The sequence below is a fragment of the Megascapheus bottae genome, chromosome 9, assembly GCF_031878675.1.
Source record: "Megascapheus bottae isolate mThoBot1 chromosome 9, mThoBot2.hap1, whole genome shotgun sequence".
Taxonomy (NCBI): Eukaryota; Metazoa; Chordata; class Mammalia; order Rodentia; family Geomyidae; genus Megascapheus; species Megascapheus bottae.
Window position 1 is genome coordinate 28,452,162 of NC_143517.1, and position 12,658 is coordinate 28,464,819.

The 12,658-nt window shown below is 33.2% G+C and overlaps 1 long non-coding RNA gene across 1 annotated transcript in view; it reads left to right on the forward strand.

Moving 5' to 3' along the window:
* The first annotated feature begins 815 nt into the window (after positions 1-815).
* LOC150058945 (uncharacterized) overlaps positions 816-12,658 on the forward strand; it is a 35,448-nt gene continuing 23,605 nt past the window's right edge. The window contains exon 1 of the long non-coding RNA XR_016536573.1: positions 816-874. This is a non-coding gene — a long non-coding RNA (uncharacterized LOC150058945). The remainder of the gene's footprint in view (positions 875-12,658) is intronic.

Consider the following 12,658-nt stretch of genomic DNA (forward strand, 5'->3'; position numbering starts at 1 on the left):
ATGTTCATAGACAATATCCAGGTACTGAGCTCGAGCACAAGGACAGTCACAAAAACCATGAAAAAGAAAATAGGAAAGAAGGAAGGAGGGAAGTGAAGGAAAAAAGGAAAGAAAGAAAGTGAAGGAAAGAGGGAAGGAAGAAGAGAGAGAGAGAAAGAAAAAGAAAGAATGAACGAAAGGAAGGAAGAAAGAAAGAAAAAGAAAAAAAGAAAAAAGAAAGAAGGAAGGGAGGAAGGAAAGAAGAAAGAAGGAAGGAAATATAAAGAAAGTAAAAGGAAAGAAAAGAGAAAGAAAGAAAAATAATTGTTAGCTTATAAAACAAACATTTTAGAATCAAAGTGCTAGTTCTCAGCTCAGCTGAGTCACAAAACTATGAACATTCTGATGGGGTTGTATTTTTAATCTATTTTCTTCAGAGCTTTACATCTGAAATTCAGGTCCAGCATATGGTATGATGAAATGGAATTTTGATGATTTAATAATGGTGTAACTTGTTTAAAGTGAGTAGAACAGATGTTCCCAAAATCTATTTGCCATGGTGTGAGAGTGTTGACTCTTTTCAAAACTAATGTCATATACCTTCACCTGAGCATTTTGCTGGTTAGCAGGAGATGAATCATTGTGGAATTTTCTACATGGGCTGGCTTCAAGCATTCATAATCTCAAATTCAGCCTCCAGAGTAGCTGGGATTTCAGGTATGAGTCACTAGTGGCTAACAGGTATTTATTATGACAGTACGGAATAGATTATAACATCATCTTATATCACATCTTATGGTGTTAGATGTGGTCATAAGACAAATTCATAAGGAAACTGGAAAAGTAGAACTAATCAATAGTAACCACTACTCTTAGAAGACAGTCATGGATAGAGGTGAGAGGAATAGGAAGTAGAACTACTGGTAGATAGATAGGTGATTGTTTTATTTGAAGATATGCAGATGTATACATTTTAGTAGATTGTCTATTGTCTATACATGGCTTGTTGACAGGAGAGTGAATGAAATTGTTTCTATAATCTTTTATTTTCTCTTCTGGATCTAAATTTCCCTATGTTTATATATGAGTATGAGATTGTCTTACAAAATATTCTATTTTATAATGGAATAATAATCATAAGCAAGTACAAATATTCTACTCTAAAATTTAGATTGTTCTACTTCAATATTTAATATTTTAGTTAGTATTTAATTTTTTTAAATATTCTGTTTCAGATGCCTTGTTTATTATTTTAAAATAGAACATTTTAGAATAGTGTATTTTGTCTTTTTTTTTTTTGCATGTCCTGGGTTTGGACTCAGGGCCTGAGCACAGTCCTTGGTCTTTTTCTCAAGGTTACAGCTCTACCACTTGAGCCTCAGTACCATTTCTGATTTTTTCTTTGTATGTGGTAACAAGGAATCGAACCTGGGTCTTCGTGTATGCTAGGCAAGCACTCCACCACTAGGCCAAACTCCTGGCCTGAATAGTGTATTTTAATTTATTATATTTAATATTTTTAAATGTTCTAATTCACAATGGAATATTTTGGCGATTTTGTATTTCTGACTGAAACTATATTGATACTCCTTGAAGTAATACGTCAATTTTTCTTAGACAAAATCTCAACAAACCCTCATTATCAGTCTAGATGCTAGGATCATGTCGTGGTCAACATGATGTCAATTTCAGAGGAAAATATATTCAAGTATCAAAAGAATTACAAATCTAGCATTTATTTTTTTCCATATATTTTTATTATAATTAATAAAAGGGTTACATTACATTCGCCAGATGGAAGGTGCATTACTTCACATACATTGATACCCTTTCTCATGTCTTGGTCCTCATTTCCCTACACCCACCCCCACCCTCATCTTGTTTTCCTCCCTTTCTTATCCAATTTCAAATAACCAAATATGCATATATCCAATATATCAGATAACAAATGAAATACTGTAACAATATGAGATAACCAAGGGACAGCAAAAGAGATGAGAGATAACATAGTACATAAAGGATAATAATTACTCATTATATGGCTTTTGTTTCTATATCCTAGAGGTCCTTTCATTTAGCATCATGCTGTATGGCCTTATGTATCTAGGTTTTGCTCTATTGCAAATCTTCCATGGAACATTCCTTAGCATAATAAAGGCAGTCTATGACAAACCCACAGCTAGTTTTATAACTTAATGGTGAAAAGTAAAGCCATTCCCTCTAAAATCAGTAACGAGACAAGGATGCCCACTCTCTCTACTCCTCTTTAACATAGTATTAGAATGCCTAGCCAGAGCAATAAGGCAAGAAGGAAGCATAAAGGGGATCCAAATAGAGAACGAGGAAGTGAAACTTTCCCTCTTTGCAGATGACATGATTCTGTATTTAAAGAACCCTATAGACTCCACTCCCAAGCTCCTTGAGCTGGTTCAAAACTTTGGAAAGGTAGCAGGGTATAAAATTAACCCTCAAAACTGCCTTCCTCTATGCCAACAGTGAGAGGAATGAGACAACAATCAGGAAAGCAACTCCTTTTGCAAAAGCCTCAAATAAAATAAAGTATCTAGGAATTAACTAAGAATACAAATCTAGCATTTATATTCACAAAATCTGAAGGAAAGGTACAGAAATTGTGTGGGAAACACAGAAAGTACCAAAGGTCTTATCAATACAGATTCTCTTGTGAATGAATTTTAATCTATCACACTGACATGATTAGTGGAGAAAATCTCAAATCGTTTGCATGGATAATTGATTAAATAATAAGCTCATTCATGTGGCCTGTATTGAACTGGGGGTAAAAGGATAATTCATTAACCTACTTGTTATGTGTACTAAGGATGACAAATATTTTTTCTAAGTAATGACATTGATAAATATTTTGATTAATATCAATATCCCAAGAATATAATTTTTTCACAGCTTAGTGGAACCTAAGGATATGCGATAAGCATATATAATGCAATGAGGTGTATAGAAACTAAGTGACAAAAAGAGAAATACTTAGGTAAAAGAAATGGAAATCTGATGAATTGATGAAATATGTCAGTATTTGCTCCTTAAATTGAAAAAATGTCTGCAAGATATGAAAAATAATAACAGTAACAAAAATTACTGGGATTTATGATAACTTAAGCCTCTTTTCAATATTTTGGTAAATCTAAAACTCTTACAAAATAATTTTTAAAGAAACATATTAATCTACCAGAATATATTCAAGTTCTTTTTTTTGGCTGAAACCCTGATATAAATATAAGTTATGTTAGCAATAAAATGGAATCCTAGTATTAACCAGAATCATGAGAGTTTAAATAAAAAGGGCTAGGTTTCAGTTCTTAGCTACCAGAAATCATAGATTTGTAGGAGCCAGCTGAGCTAGGGCAACAGTGAGAATGCTTTGATGGGTGGGATTCTTTCAAACAGGCTTATTAAAGTGTCTCCAATAGACTTCATACCCTTGCATCCATTAAAAAAAACTGGATTATTTGAAGAATTTGGAATTTGCTGGTATTGTTTGGTGGTAAAACATTTATTTAGCCTGTGTGGGCTCAAGAGTTTACCACTAAGGGAACATTTATGTAAATAAAATATCATGTTCAGATGAATTTATTGAGGAATTATATCAAAAATTTAAAGAATGAATTATAAGGCTGGGAATGTAAACCTACTGCTCACCTAGCACTCATTATGCCCTGGGTTCGATTCCTTAGTACCATATACACAGAAAAAGCCAGAAGTGGTTCTGTGGCTCAAGTAGTAGAGAGCATATGTTCTTGAGTACAATGTCTAATACCAAAAGAAACAAAAAAGACCTTTAGAGGAAAGTTTCATTTATTCTTCCTCAGATAATTTTTCAGCCACATATATGGATTGCACTTTACTGAATGTAGAACTTCAGGTTGTCCTGAATTCCCAGAGATGATGCATTCCATGATAAACTGAAATACATTTCAGCAATATTGAACTGCAGGAAAACAAAAAAGAAAAGAAAAATCTTTGATATTAGGATAAGGAGCTATGAGCTGCATTCAAAATGTATGCATTTTTACTATTTTTACATAACTAAGTTTTCTATTAAAACTTTTGTTCTATGTATTATCACAGGCTGCACAAAGCTATTTTATTTTAGTTTATGTTTCTTTTTATTTTTTATTATAGAAATTACAAATAATTTATAACAAATTCCTACTACTCAGTCTTTCTACGATTCCATTTGTAATATGAACCCAAAAGATGTTTAGAAACATTTTAAGTGCAGATATTTTTTTCATATATTTTTATTGTAATTAATAGAAGGGTTACATGATATTTGTCAGATAGATGGTGCATTAATTCCCATACATTGATGCCCTTTCACATGTCTTGGACCCCATTTCCCTCCCCCCCGCCCCTACCCCTCATCTTATATCTTTAAATAATTTTCTAGAGAAATTGTATAGAGATCATACTGACAGAAAAAAGTAAATATAATGACAACATGCTTATATTAGATTTTTATTAATTTATACATGTTTATAAATGCTTTTTGTGTTGACTAGTATCTGACTTTAGAAATTACATTAATAAATCACATTTACCTCAGTCCTCTTCAACAAAACTTTATATAGAACTGAATGCATTTGAAAATATAAAAGAAATTTTATTGTCTTATACATGCTGCTTTTTCTTAGGTAACATAATACAAGTAGTTTTTAGTTAGAATTCCAAAAAGAATTCAATTCAGAAGACTTATTTTACCCTGTCATCTCTTTACCTGCTAGTTTCCTGATTCACTTAACTGCTAGAGTTTTGTTTGCGTGTTGTTTTTGTTTGGTTTTTAATGCCCACTAGACTTGAATAAATTTTAGATAGTTCACTATTTAAAAAAAATAACAAATCTCCAAATAACAGATATTTCTATTTCTTCATTAAGCTGAATATAACCCAACATACCCAATAATCCTATAACCTGATGAAATATAAATAGAGTCCTGCTAATGATTCTGTTTACATAGAGTGACCATTCATCTGGCAGGTCAGCCTATGCATTTGAAATACAATTTTGTCTTTTCTGCCTTCATGTATCTCATGTAAATAGGAGGCAGATTTGTTTTTATTTTAATTGTTTTTGTTTATCCCCTCAATCAAGATTTTTTTCATAATATTTAAATGATAATTTTGTTATCTATAAGTAATTGTACCATTCAATAAATCAATTTATAAGTGCAATACATCTTGATCAACATCATTGCTATTTCTTTCATCATTCTTCTTTATTCCTCCCACTGAAACTCCTCCCATAATTTTCCTATTTTCATGGGCACACATTGAATATTATAACTGTATCTACTTTCTCCTCTCTTCATTTATATTCTTTACTCCTCTTGACCTTCCCAACCTTTCAATTACAACTTTCCTGATGTTAATTTTGTTGGATTATGAATTATGTTTTAGGAAATTATACCATTTGAATTCTCCCATGCAGCTATCATACTTTGATCATTACCTTTGAATACAGTCACATACAATTCTATATTTACTTGACTATTTATAAAAATAGTTCTAGTTTTCACATAGGAGAGAAAACTATTTGTCTCTTTGCCCTGACTTGCTTCACAACAATTTTTGCAGATCCACTTATTTCTTTGCAGAAAATGAAACATCACTCTTCCTAAGGGATAAGAGAAATTTAATTGTGTGTGTGTGTGTGTGTGTGTGTGTGTGTGTGTGTGTGTGTGTGTGTATGCCACCTTTTCTTCTCTAACTATCCTTTTTTTTGTCAGTCAAGTCTTACAGGCTTGTCCTTTAGATCTTTGCTCAAGGCTACCATTTGAACTACAGCTACACTTTTGGTTAATTGGAGAGAAGAATTCTATAGACTTTTCTTCCCTGGCTAGCTTCAAACCAAGATACTCAGATTTCATCCTACTTAGTAGCAAAGGTTTGAGAAATGAGTCACAAATGTCCAACCTTTATAACACATTCTCTTCATTCACTCATCTAATGAAGGATATTTAGGCTGTTTCTATAATGCTAGAAATATTTCAAGTGATTAAAACAAGTTTGGATATTTAAAATCATAGTAAAATAATATTATAGAATTTCTGTGTTAATTCAATGGAAAAGAAAAATAGAACTGTCAGACAAAAATGCAATTATTGGTAAGATCTCAATCCAAAAACAAATAATTCACAAACTGATGATATTCATTTTGCTTTGCCTTTTAGGAAATAGCCAAAGATATTAAAAACTTTTTTAAGTTGGTTAAAGCTATAACTTTAAAATTTTGATAAAAAAGAAAACAATGAAGATGGAAAACAAAAGAATTTTATAATAATTTTGAAATACTCTGTGAGTGATTTCTCTCATTTGTAGTCGTTAGTATACATCTTATATTCTCCTAGCAGAGGATCACAATAGCTCAAAAGTTATGTACATGTAAACAACAGAGAATGAGGCTAAGCAAAATGAAGTCCATAATATGGAAACAAGAGGTTTATCTTTGTGTTTGCTGTTCTTAATTTGGTATATGAAATTATTTCTTTTCTCTTTTTTCCCTTTTTGGTTTATCTCCAGTTGTTGCTGTATCTGACTTTAAGTATCTGATATATTTTATATATGTTTATTTGTTTATTTGAAGTGGGGAAATGAAGGGAAAACAAATGATTGGTAGGAGGTGAGGGGAATGGGAGAAAAACATGGGAAGGTGTATCAATGTTCAAGAAATAATGTATCCACTATCTGATGAATATGACTATAACCCTTCTATATATCACTCCGACAATAAAAAGGTAAATGACAAAGTATATGCTACAGTAATAAAGCTATAATTTAAAAAAATTAAAAACACTTTAGCGTCTTTCACACAGTTTTTAGCCCTAATTCTGTTATTTATAGTAGCTGGATATGTATATGCCAGAGTTAATTGTTTTTAATTGAAATTGTTTATGAGCCTATGGTCAAATACCAGTAAGTTCTTAATGATTTCAGTCACATGTCAGTATTGTCTAAAGTGACAGAGAAATTTGGTCCACAAATCTTTCTCCATAAAGTAGGGTATTTTGGGCCTGTTCACATGGTGATAGCAGGAGTAGATAAATAGAAACAGAGTGCAAAGTAAAACACATATGAGCTCAAAACTAGTATCATTTTTGTTTATTTGTTTCCATTGAAGTCAATTGGCCAAAATGAGTTACTAAGTAACTCCAAATACAAATTTGGGGAAGAATATTTTGCCTATTAATTGAAAAAGTACACAGCAGATGAGAACGTTTGGACAGAGAGAGGTTTGAAGATATGGACTATTTATGGAGCAATTTTACTATAATAATGTAATTTATATGCCATATAGATTTACTATATATGATATAAAATTAAATTCTAAATGTATAGAAAGAGGGCTGGGAGTTTGGCCTAGTGGTAGAGTGTTTGCCTAGCATGCAGCAAGACCAAAGTTCAATTTCTTGGTACCACATACATAGAAAAAAGCTGGAAGTGGTGCTGAGGCTCAAGTGGTAGAGCTCTAGCCTTGAGAAAGTCCAAGGAAAGTGCTCAGGCCCCGAGCCCAAGCCCAGGAGTTGGGCTTGGCAAAAAAAGTATAGAAATAAATAGGTTTTAAAAGCAATATTTACAAGCATACTAATGTGAGCATTATAGAAAAATGAATATGTATTCATCAAGTTTAGCTGACTTTGGTGCCTGGTGTATTGTATTTACATTTATTTGCTTATTTGAATTAGGGAAGGGAAGGGGAAAATCAAGATGATGAAACAAAGGATAAAGGGAGAACCAATGTAACAGTGATATTCCCAAGACAATATGTTGGAAATGAACTTTAAAACTTGGGAGGGGGCTGGAAGAGAAAAAGTGAGAGAATAGCAAGGGAAGCGGTAACAATGTTCAAGAAGTAATGTACTTACTACTTTACACACATAACTGTAACCCCTCTATATATCACTATGACAATAAAAATAATTTAAAATGAATATGGGTAAACACTATACTGAAAGATTTTTCCACTATATTTGAAGTTTCATAAATGCAAATTGAAATCAAATGTCAAAATAAATGATATACTAAGAAAAATAAATAAGCCGATTGCAGTGGCTCATGCCTATAATCGTCGCTACTCAGGAGGCTGAGATCTGAGGATCAAGGTTAAAAGTCCAGGCACAAAAGGACCTCAGGCTTTTCTCTCCAATTAACATATAGAAAACAGGAAGTGAGGTTTGGCTCATGGATAGGGCAGTAGACTGGATCTGAAGAGCTCAGGGACTATGCCCAGGCCAATTTAAAGCTCCATGACCCACAAAAAAAAAAAAAAGAAAGAAAGAAAAAAGAAACAAAAACATGGAGGCATATTACACATTATCACTAAACTAACAGGAATATAAAAGACTAGAAGTTTCTTCTTCAGAGAAGACTCTCTTTAAGTCTTTGGCCCATCTTTTAATGGGATGGTTGTTACTTTGGAGATTAGTTTTATACTGATTCAATTTTTTGAGCTGTTGATATATTTTACATATGAGGCCTTTGTCTGTTGTATGGTTGGTGAAGATCTTCTCCCACTCTGTAGGCTTCCTAATTAATTTACTAATTATGTCCTTTGCCATACAAAAGCTCTGCAGTTTAATGTAGTCCCACTTATCCAGCCTTTCTCTGATTTGTTGTGATTCTTGGTCCTTATTAAGAAAGTTTCTACCTGTGCCAAGAAGGTCTAGTGTACCTCCTATTCCTTCTTGTAAAGTTTTCAGTGTGTCAGCTTTTACCTCCAGGTCTTTGATCCATTTGGAGTTAATTCTAGTGCAGGGTGGCAAAGAAGGATCCAACTTTAGTTTTCTGCAGGTGCTTAACCAGTTCTGCCAGCACAACTTGTTGAAGAGGCTGTCTTTCTTCCATTCTATGTTTTTGGCTCCCTTGTCAAAGATTAGGTGGCCATAGGTCTGTGGTTTAATATCAGTTCTATTCCATTGGTCTTCAGGCCTGTTCTTGTGCCAGTACCAAGCTGTTTTGATAATTATAGCTCTGTAATAGAGTCTAAAGCTTGGTATTGAAATTCCTCCTGCGCTGTAGAAACCTTGGGCTCTCATAGCAGAGATTTGCAATAGAGCAAAACCTTGATACAAAAGGCCATATAGTAGGACGCTAAATGAAAGGATCTCTAGGATATAGAAACATAAGCCATATAATGAATGATTGTCGTTCTTAAGGTACTATGTTATCTCTCATCTCTTTTGCTGTCCCTTGGTTATCTCATATTGTTACAGTATCTCACATTGTTACCTGATATATCGGATATATTTGTATTTGGTTATTTGAAATTGGATAGGGAACGGGGAAAAACAAGATGAGGGGTGGGGGGGAGGGAAATGGGGACCAAGACATGTGAAAGGGTATCAATGTATGGGAAATAATGCACCATCTGTCTGGCAAATATCATGTACCCCTTCTATTAATTACAATAAAAAATGGTAACTAATCACAAAAAATTAAAAAAATAAAAGACTAGAAGTAAATTTAGGTTTACTTACTGTAATTCAAAGCATGTATCATGACCTATGAATTCTATTTCATAAATTTATTAAATGGAAAAATAACAATAGTTTATTATATTTTTGAAATAGTATTATTTGTAGTAGATATAGTTACTGAAACATGATTTATGTAAGAACAAAAGAAGAATGGTCCTACCACAAAATTTGAAGTACTAAATGACTTGAAAATGAATAGAATTCCTTTTATGTCAATACCCCACATTTTTTTAATCCATTTTTCCATTTAGGGTCATCTGAGTTGATTCCATATCTTAGCTATGGCAAATAATGTTGCATTGAAAATGGTTTTGTTGTTAGTTTTAGTGTGGCCTTTTTTGTGTTCATTTGGGTAAATGCCCAAGCATGGCACTGCTGTATCAAACCCCTCCGTTTAGTCTTTTGAGGAGCCTACATATTGCTTTCCAGACTGCTTGAGCAAGCCTACATTCCCATTGACAGTGTGACAGAATTTTCTTTTGGTCACATCCATATCGATATTTATTATTGTGAGCTTTTTTGATACTGGCCTTTCTATCTCAGATGATATAGAATCTCAGTATTGCTTTGTTTTGCATTTTCTTTATGGGCATGGTATTGGACATTATTTTCCTGTGTCTAATGGCCAATCTTACTTTTGCAAAATCTCTTTTGAAATCATTTTCCCATTTCTTAATTTGGTAGTCTTTGGATACCTTATATTTTGGGGTTTATTTTTGTTATTTTTTAAAGGTTTATTTTTGAGCACTGAGTATATTTTGTATATTAGGCTCCTCTCTGATGTATAGCTGATAATTCTTCTTCCATTTTGTGGGCTTTCTATTTAGCTTGTTAGCTATGTTTGTGCCATGAAGAAAGTGAAGTAAGCCGGGCACAGAGAAAGAGAAATTACATGGCTTCTCTCATTTGTGGTGGTTAAAATGTGCCTGTAAATCCACAAGTAAACACAGTGAAGCTAAGCAAGGAGTTACAAATGAATAAACTAAACTGTAATACACTCTATGGAGAGTACACTCTATGGAGAATAAAAACAGTATAATTCTTTGAAAAGACTAAGTAAAATATCAACACAATAACTTCCAGGAAATGGGTACTTGCAGGAGAGTATGGTGGGGACAAGGAGAGAGGGGTAGAAAAGTGATGGGAGAGGGTAAGGAGGATATAGGCATGGATTCATTGTGTATCGCATAAAATTGAGAAAAATTGTATAAGGCAAGAGATGAGTCAAAGAGGTGAAGATGTTGAAGGGACGACACATATTAAGATGCATTGCACACATAATTTATTAAATAGTGAAAAAATTAAATATGTAAGCTAAAATTATTTAAGGGAAGGGATAGAGAAAGTAGGAAGGAACAGAAGGAAGAAAAATTAATGACTTACATTATTAGCTGTCGAGTAGACTATATGCCCATAGTAATAATGTTCACACACTGCTGTTTAGAGAACATTGATGGCTCACTTTGTTTCAGTTTGTGAAATTGCATTTTTTTTACCAGTGATAGACATTTATGGAATAAATACTTGAAACATATTTCATATTCCCTAGCCATTCCACTTCTATGTATATTTCTCAGCAACTAATGCAAATAAAATGAAGGAATTACTAATAATTTTACTATAGAAAAGTCACAATTGGAAACGATAACTCCATACAAAAAGTCTAGTGATTTTTTTTTTGTTTGTTTGTTTTTGCCAGTCCTGGGCTTGAGCTCAGGGCTTGAGCACTGTCCTTGGACTTTCTCAAGGCTAGAGCTCTACCACTTGAGCCTCAGCACCACTTCTGGCTTTTTGCTATGTATGTGGGGTACCGAGGAATCGAACCCCGGTCTTCATGCATGCTAGGCAAGCACTTTAACCACTAGGCCAAACTCCCGGCCCCCAGTCTAGTGATTTTTTAAAATGATATCTATCAAGAAAATTAAGGAAATGTGTGAAAGAAAAAAAACTGGCTGGCCCCTGTGGCTCACAACTGTAATCCCAGCTTCTCAGGATACTGAGAATTGAGGATCAAATTTCAAATCCAGCCTGGGCACGAAAGTCCATGAGACTCTCATCTCCAATTAACCACCAGAAAACTAGAAGTGGTACTGCTTCTCAAGGGGTAGAGTGATATCTTGGGCTAAAGAGCCCAGAGACAGCACCCAGAATGTCAGCAACATCCAGAGTTCAAGCTACACAACCAACCAAAAAGAAAAAGAAAAAAAATGCTAGCTGAAACATAAAATAATTTTTATGATTATATTTTTTAAAGAATTTATTAACGTTGATTTTTACATCATATTTTAAATGACAGGTTTAACAAATGAGTGTTCAAGAAGGGAATCTCTATTTACAATCACTGGAACTTAGTATTTAGAACTTAATCAAAATTAGGCTAAGGGTTTGTATGTCATAGAAACATATTAATTTATGAAATAAAACATTATGTCTATAGAGTCAGGTTTTTATGTCTATATAGTTATGTTTATATTTCCATTACCATTGGGTATGCAGATATTGAGTCCTCACTCTTGTACTCTTTGGAGTTAATAGCCACATATTAAGGATACCATGCGCCTTTTGTTCCTTAGGTCTTGACTTGTCTCACTGAACATGATTCGCTCTAGATTCATCCACTTCCCTGCGAATGCCATTATTTTATCTTGTCTGTATTTTTAAATGATGGTTTAAAAATGAATTAAAGGTTGCTTTCACATTGAGGATGTAAAATCATGAGGAAAGATAAAACAATTATAAAAATTGAGACAGGTCATATTTCTGCTCAGGAGACTGGTGATAAGGGAGAACCTTGAGAGAGATTTTGAGCTGTAATGTTCTTTGTTAATTACTGCTTACCCAGGTGTTTGCTTTGTGATAAAGCATGAATCTGCCCTTTTACTGCCACTCGTATGACTATAAAGTTTTTCATATTACCAAAGCTGTAAAAGTTAGCTTGAGTTTCTACAAAGAGCTAGACATTAATATTCCAGGAATAAATGAGTCACAGTGTGAAACATGATTTTCTCTTTATTAGATAATTTATAAGAGCTCACTACCCTATATGTTTCAATATTTTTTATTATCATGGATCTACTCAAATCCTACAACAAAGGATAAGCTGTCAAACTATCTCAAAAGCAAATGTGTTGGATCCTGTTGTTTTATGAAAGAAAAAAAAGTTCTTTAAT